Source organism: Doryrhamphus excisus, chromosome 1 (genome assembly GCF_030265055.1).
Source record: "Doryrhamphus excisus isolate RoL2022-K1 chromosome 1, RoL_Dexc_1.0, whole genome shotgun sequence".
NCBI classification, from domain to species: domain Eukaryota; kingdom Metazoa; phylum Chordata; class Actinopteri; order Syngnathiformes; family Syngnathidae; genus Doryrhamphus; species Doryrhamphus excisus.
Window position 1 is genome coordinate 19,249,525 of NC_080466.1, and position 6,713 is coordinate 19,256,237.

Genomic DNA, 6,713 nt, shown 5'->3' on the forward strand with positions numbered 1-6,713 from the left:
TTTTGTACTTCATCGTTGCTTCAAGAGGTGGTGTAATTCTGAAGAACAGTTCATTTATCTCACTCCCTGTGCCCGTGTTCCTATTCTTGCAGCCTACACACTAAACGAGTGAAGCCAGTGAGTGCAGAGTCATCAATACTCCCACAGAGCAGACTGGAAGAGACAAGGGAAACGTTGGAGCCAATCGATATGCTATGGCAAGCAGGTTACTTTTTTTTTTCTCTTTTTTGTTTTGGAAGTTCCTTAATGTTTTTTTTGTTTAGTCATTTAGAGCAAAGTTAATGCGTGACCAAACTTAGAGAATCAGCAACAACATTTTGAATGTGAGCACCAGCTCTTCCAGAGGCAAGCCCTTTATTGAATTTCAGACAGGATGTCAGATTTATTCAGCTCATTGGCCAACGGCTGTCTGAGGAAGGCGGCCTTGGTCTAGCTCAGACAAGTTATTTATGGCAAGCATTTCTTCCTAATGAGTCGGCTTTATCACGGCCTCTGTGCATAGAAAGTGCAAAGTTAGTTACGGTGGATGCATGAGTTAGTTTTACTTTGACATATTCATGTGACTAAGTTAGTTACATTCATTTGTCCATGACAGCTTGACAGACAAGCATCAATGTGCAATTTAAAAGTACAGTAGAGTAGGAACTTGTGGCTATACTGCCACCCTGTGCTCATGCAGTGCCATTGAAATAATAATGTATAACCCACACAATGAGTTAAATCAGTGAAACGCTATTTTAATGGTTTCTGCTACTGACGAAGTAACAATGCATGCTACATTGATTTATAAACATGGATTTTGATTTAATTCTGATTTGGTTACATTACAGCTCATTGTCAAAATGAAAAGTTAATTTGGTTGAAATTCCAATATTTTAATTATAGTAGAACCCTAAAATCCAGCACTCCTGAGGTGGCACAATTCGTAATTCAAATAAACTTTGTGGGAGAACCGTAAAGATGATCAAAAGCGTTGGTATACATTGCAGGACCTCAGTTCAGCTAGCAATAAAAGGTTGGCTTTTATGCAACACATATTATTTTATTATTATTATTATTATTATTATTATTATTATTATTATTATTATTATTATTATTATTATTATTATTATTATTATTATTATTATTATTCTATTATTATTAGGAGCAGATTCAAGATAAGGGTCTTGTTGCACATTATTTTCTACCCTTGTGGTACTACCTTTTAAATGTGCTTGAGGTATTGCTGGAAAAGAAAAAAAAATAAGGATTTTGGTAAGTCTTACCCCCACTCAAGTTGTTTGTGACCATCCTAAGGCACACCAGGGGCGTCACTAGGTTCTGAGGACAGGGGGGGCTTAGCCCTTTGGAGATGCACAGGATATGAATGAATGTAGTAGACATTCAAAAAAAATCCAATAATCAAATCACAAACAAGAACCGGGATATAACTTTCCCACTTTTGGACAGATTTAGTAGAGATACTCAATTGTTTTTGGCCACCATTAAATTTACATAAGTACACACAATCTACACTGCAAAACCGCTGCTCAAGCTCTGCAACTATTCTGTCCAGTGGACAGTAATCAATTATATAATAATCATTATTATATTATTAATTAGCCTGTTGTTATTACTATCATCGTTCTTCTTCTTCTGATTATTACTACTGGTAGTAGGCTAGTATTAGCCTGCTTATTGGCTTGCATATTAGCCTGCTTTTGCCCTATTATATGAAATTTGACAGAGATTTTTTTTGTTAAAAAAATAAAATAAATAACATAAAAAAATCAATTAAAAATATCAAATTATTTAGGGGGTCTTAAGAACATTTTAGGGGGGATGAAGCCCCCTTAAAATAGGCCATCATTATTATTATTATTATTATGATTATTACTACTAGCTGGGATAGGCTCCAGCACCCCCGCGACCCTCGTGAGGAAAAGCGGTAGAAAATGAATGAATGAATGAAATTATTTAGGGGGTCTTAAGAACATTTTAGGGGGGCTGAAGCCCCCTCAAAATAGGCCATTATTATTATTATTATTATTATTATGATTATTACTACTAGCTGGGATAGGCTCCAGCACCCCCGTGACCCTCGTGAGGAAAAAGCGGTAGAAAATGAATGAATGAATGAATGATTATTACTACTACTAGTAGGCTAGTATTAGCCTGCTTATTGGCTTGCTTATTAGCCTGCTTTTGTCCTATTATATGAAATTTGTCAAATATTTTTTTGTTGTAAAAAAATAAATAAATACAAATTTTTAAAAAATCTATAAAAAATATCAAATTATTTAGGGGGTCTTAAGAACATTTTAGGGGGACTGAAGCCCCCTTAAAATAGGCCTAATAATCATGTTGTCTAATCAGCATCAGCATCAGTATGACACACTGGTATGAGGTGGCTGTACTCCGCGTCGAAATATGCATGGAATAAATAGTGCCGCCTGCAAGTACTGCAGTATTACCCAGGCTGCCAGTAGAGGTCAGTATCCGATCGCCAGCTGGTTTGTGTGTTTGCAGCTCTGCAGGCTACTAATCTGCACTAACATGCTTTGTTTGGATGAGATTATTCATGCATCATTTCATGAAACAGTCAATGAATGAATCACAGTAGTCGCACTGTTATAGGTACTAGGTTTTCTTTTAACCTATTGTACCTGCCGTATTATAATATTACCTATCTGAACACAGAAATTACCATGACATGCTGCAACCAAAAGTTTTCTATAGCTCACTGACACAGTGTCAGTCCCTGGGGCAGTACTTCCAAGAGTTGCCTACTTGACGAATCTCTTTAAAACACAGCAGTTTATCAAAGCTCAGTTTTTAAAAAGTTTAGCTTGTTGCGTTGGGGGACATTTCTAAGTTCGTACAGACAAGATCATATTAAAAAAAAAAATCTCCCCGGTTGGCGTTTCTGCAGGGGAATGTTTATGTGAAGCTGTTGACAAGGTCCATACAAGCCTCCCGCTGCTGTCTTTCATGCTGGTTTGGGACCAGAGAGGACGGGCCAGCTGAGAGGAGCGCGTCTAGTTGAGCTGCATGTATTTTTGTAGACATCGCTTCATCTAAGAGCACATCAAAGCATCCTCTACGCTTCCCCACTACAGTTCTGCTAAACCCTTCGCCTTATTACCAAAGTGCTCTAAATGCCTTTGGGGAGTCGAGACCGTCTTAAAAAACACAAACAAAAAACAAACATGTTTGCTTTTATCTTTCAAATAACTATTTATGCTGGTACAAATGAGCATTCTGAGCCGGTTCTCTGACTGTGTCACACTGGTGACGACGGAAAGTTGCATGCTGAGTGAGAAGAAGAACAGTGCAGCCGAGTCATTTGTTTTTCTGAGTCATAGTTGTCATAGACTGCCCTCAGAAATGTCAGACTTCTCATTTAGAAAGTAGTTTCCAAAAACATGCCAGAGAGCATGCGATTAACAAATGGCTGGCACCAATCTGTTTTGATTCATTTTTGATGGCACTCGTGTGAGCATGTGAGCGCAGGGAGTGGTTGTACACGCCAGTGGACTATGCGGTCCAAGCCGGGGAGTAAACAGACTCTCGGCGGCACGCGAGCCTTCCCATCAGAATCCTCCACTGCAACCCCCATGGAGATGCCAGAGAGTTCTAAAGCCAGAGATGGTGAATAATAGAACAAAGTGGCAATGAGTCTTCTGGGGGTCGGCTGCTGTTCAACGCTGCTCCAGTCGCAGGGAGGCCCAAGTAATGTATGTGGTTAAAAAAAAAAGCTCGCTCGCTTGTGAGTTAGTACTAATATGTTCAGGGAATGCAACTGCAGTCCAGCTAATGAAAAAAAATTATCACCACAAACCAACTGCAAGTACATTTACAGTTAGTTTAATTAATCTGTTCCGGAAGATTCGACTCAAACCCTAACATCTTCTAACCAAATACATTTTTCCCATAAGATATAATTAGCCTCACAGCTAGGAGACCCGAGTTCAATCACCCCCTTGACCATCTCTGTGTGGAGTTTGCATGTTCTCCCCGTGCATGCGTGGGTTTTCTTCAGGTACTCCGGTTTCCTCCCACATTCCAAAAACATGCTAGGTTAATTGACGACTCCAAATTGTCCATAGGTATGAATGTGAGTGTGCATGGTTGTTTGTCTATATGTGCCCTGTGATTGGCTGGCCACCAGTCCAGGGTGTACCCCGCCTCTCGCCAGAAGACAGCTGGGATAGGCTCCAGCATCCCCTGCGACCTTCGTGAGGATAAGCAGTAGAAAATGAATGAATGAATGAAGATATAATACAAATTCAATCCCTGCCGGACACCCAAAAATGGTAAATCAAAACGCTTTTTAAAAATAGTTTCAGAATTATACTTTTACATGCAGAAAATAAATACGCATTGGCATGCAACTTTTTTTTTCACTTCATTGTGGTTAAAAATAGATTACAAGTTGGACTCGAGTAGTGTATTAACAACATGACAAGACCTGCGTGGTATTGTTGCTAACTGGTACTTCAACCGAGGTCAATTTATTACATAAACTGAAAACATTCACAAAGTAATGAGGTTCCACTGTATAATAATTATTGAGTTTGTTTCCCCTTCTGTGCATTTTTTTTTTAGTTCAATAACATGAGTGTAGTTGGTGTGAGAGAGACAGATGCACGGTTGGATAAGGAATAAGGAAGGAAGGAAGGAAGGAAGATGAGCAATGCAATTCCTTAAGGAAACTTTGACAAATTCAATTTGTGTTAAGAAACAACAAGTAGCATCAAGGTAAACAATTAGCGATGACGTCTTGGGTTTAACATGTATATGGTTTCATAGTGTTTTGATTTAGGATCATTTCCTCAAATTGCACTTGGTCCTTTGCTGATGCACTTCATGATAGATTGCCCACGTAATGATTCAAGTCATCCATTGCTTTAGTCTCACTCGTCTGCTTTTTCCCCTTTACATCTGTACTGTACTTGCCATCCAATAAGAAAGCTGTGATTTGGTTTGATGCAGTTTGAATTTTACACATACAATACCAGGCCAAAAGACAGTCTTGGGGACACACCCCTGATTCAATTTGGAATTTGAATTGGATCTCTTATGTCTCCTATGAATCTCAAGTCTTCATCTAAACCAGGGGTCTCAAGGAGGAGCAAGTTTGAGGCCCCCACCTTGATATGAAAGTTTAATGTTAGTGTGGCCCGCGTGAGTTTGATATGGATGCTGTATGGTATCATGTACCCAGAAATGACAGCTGAAAGCTGTGTGCACACCGGACACAATTGATGCGATTTTGATCCAAGATGTAACAATGCTAACTTGCTAATTGGGTAAAATGGTTAAGTTTCATTAATGTTCATGTTAAAGGTTAAATAACTGAAATAATAAATAATTCAATAAATAATTGAATCTGAAAACAAAATCTCTACTCACCAACTATATGTGGTTTAAGTTTTTCTTATTTACTGTTTTATTATTATTTTATTTATTTATTACTGATTGATTGATTTTCTTTATTTAGATTTTTTTTGTAAATAAATAAGTAAATAAAAATAAAAATATTTGAGAAAAACGGAACCAAAGCACTCAAAAAGTGTAGGGTATAACAGAAGCTAAAGCATTGAAAACAGTTTTAATTTTTTCTGTTTTTAATAAATGCGTTTTTTTTGGTTTTTAAACCTGATGCGGCCCAGCCTAACCCAGACCCTAGCTTCAGTGGCCCCTCCAGTGGTAAATTGAGTTTGAGGCCCCCGATCTCAACCAAGACCTTTTGGACGATTACAGTATATGCTTCCAACTTTCTACACTTTTGTTTTAGCAAAGTCCATGAAAATGAAGAATTTCGAGAACTGTGACCTCATCCTTGTCAAACACCTTTTGATTGAATTAAGAATTAGGATCCCTCACAAGTACTCTTCTTGATAGACAATTGGTCTTCGCCGATCTTGATTGTTTTTTTTACCCAATGCATTTGTTTACTTTTGTACGCTGCTTTGGAGATGATTGTTTTTTTTACCCAATGCATTTGTTTACTTTTGTACGCTGCTTTGGAGAGTGAAGGATAAACAACTTCAGTCCCAGATCCCCGCCATGTTTTTCTCTCCACAAGTAAAGTGCTGCACTCCTTCAACTAAACTGTGCTTGATAAACAACTAATAGTCAAAGAACTGCCACAGCCATCTAGAATGACAAATTCTGCATTCAGATGAAACCCAAACCTAATCCCATAAGGGTAGGATCGTAGACCTTTTTCTTCTTTTTACTTATGAAAAATTCACCACCCCTACCCCCCCAATGTCGCTCTTCTTTGCAGCACCAAGAATTGACATGTAGTAAATGGAGAACTATTCAAAGCCATGCAGGCAGGCAGCCTTTCTCCCACAGGGGTTCCCCTCCCCCCCTTTTTTTTTACCCCTTCACCACTGCTGAGAAATCAAAACTCTTTGGACGTCACGTAAGCTGATTGAAGTTCCCGCCTCGCCTGCTCCGCAGTGGTCCCTTGCCCTGTGATGGCAGGCTTCATTAGAGCTGTCACTCAGGCCCTGGCAACAGGGCCGTGCCGCAGGGTTACCCTCAGGGTCCAATCACTGTTTGGGTCCCCAGGAAAGGGCCATCAAATGTGCCTAGGAAATGATGCTGAAATGCAGCATTGCTGAGATTCATGCTGAGCTTATCCCCCCTTGTTGATGACACGATTAATGCTTGAACTCAGAGCTGCAGGTTTGTACTTCATACGATTTCACTTTTTATTG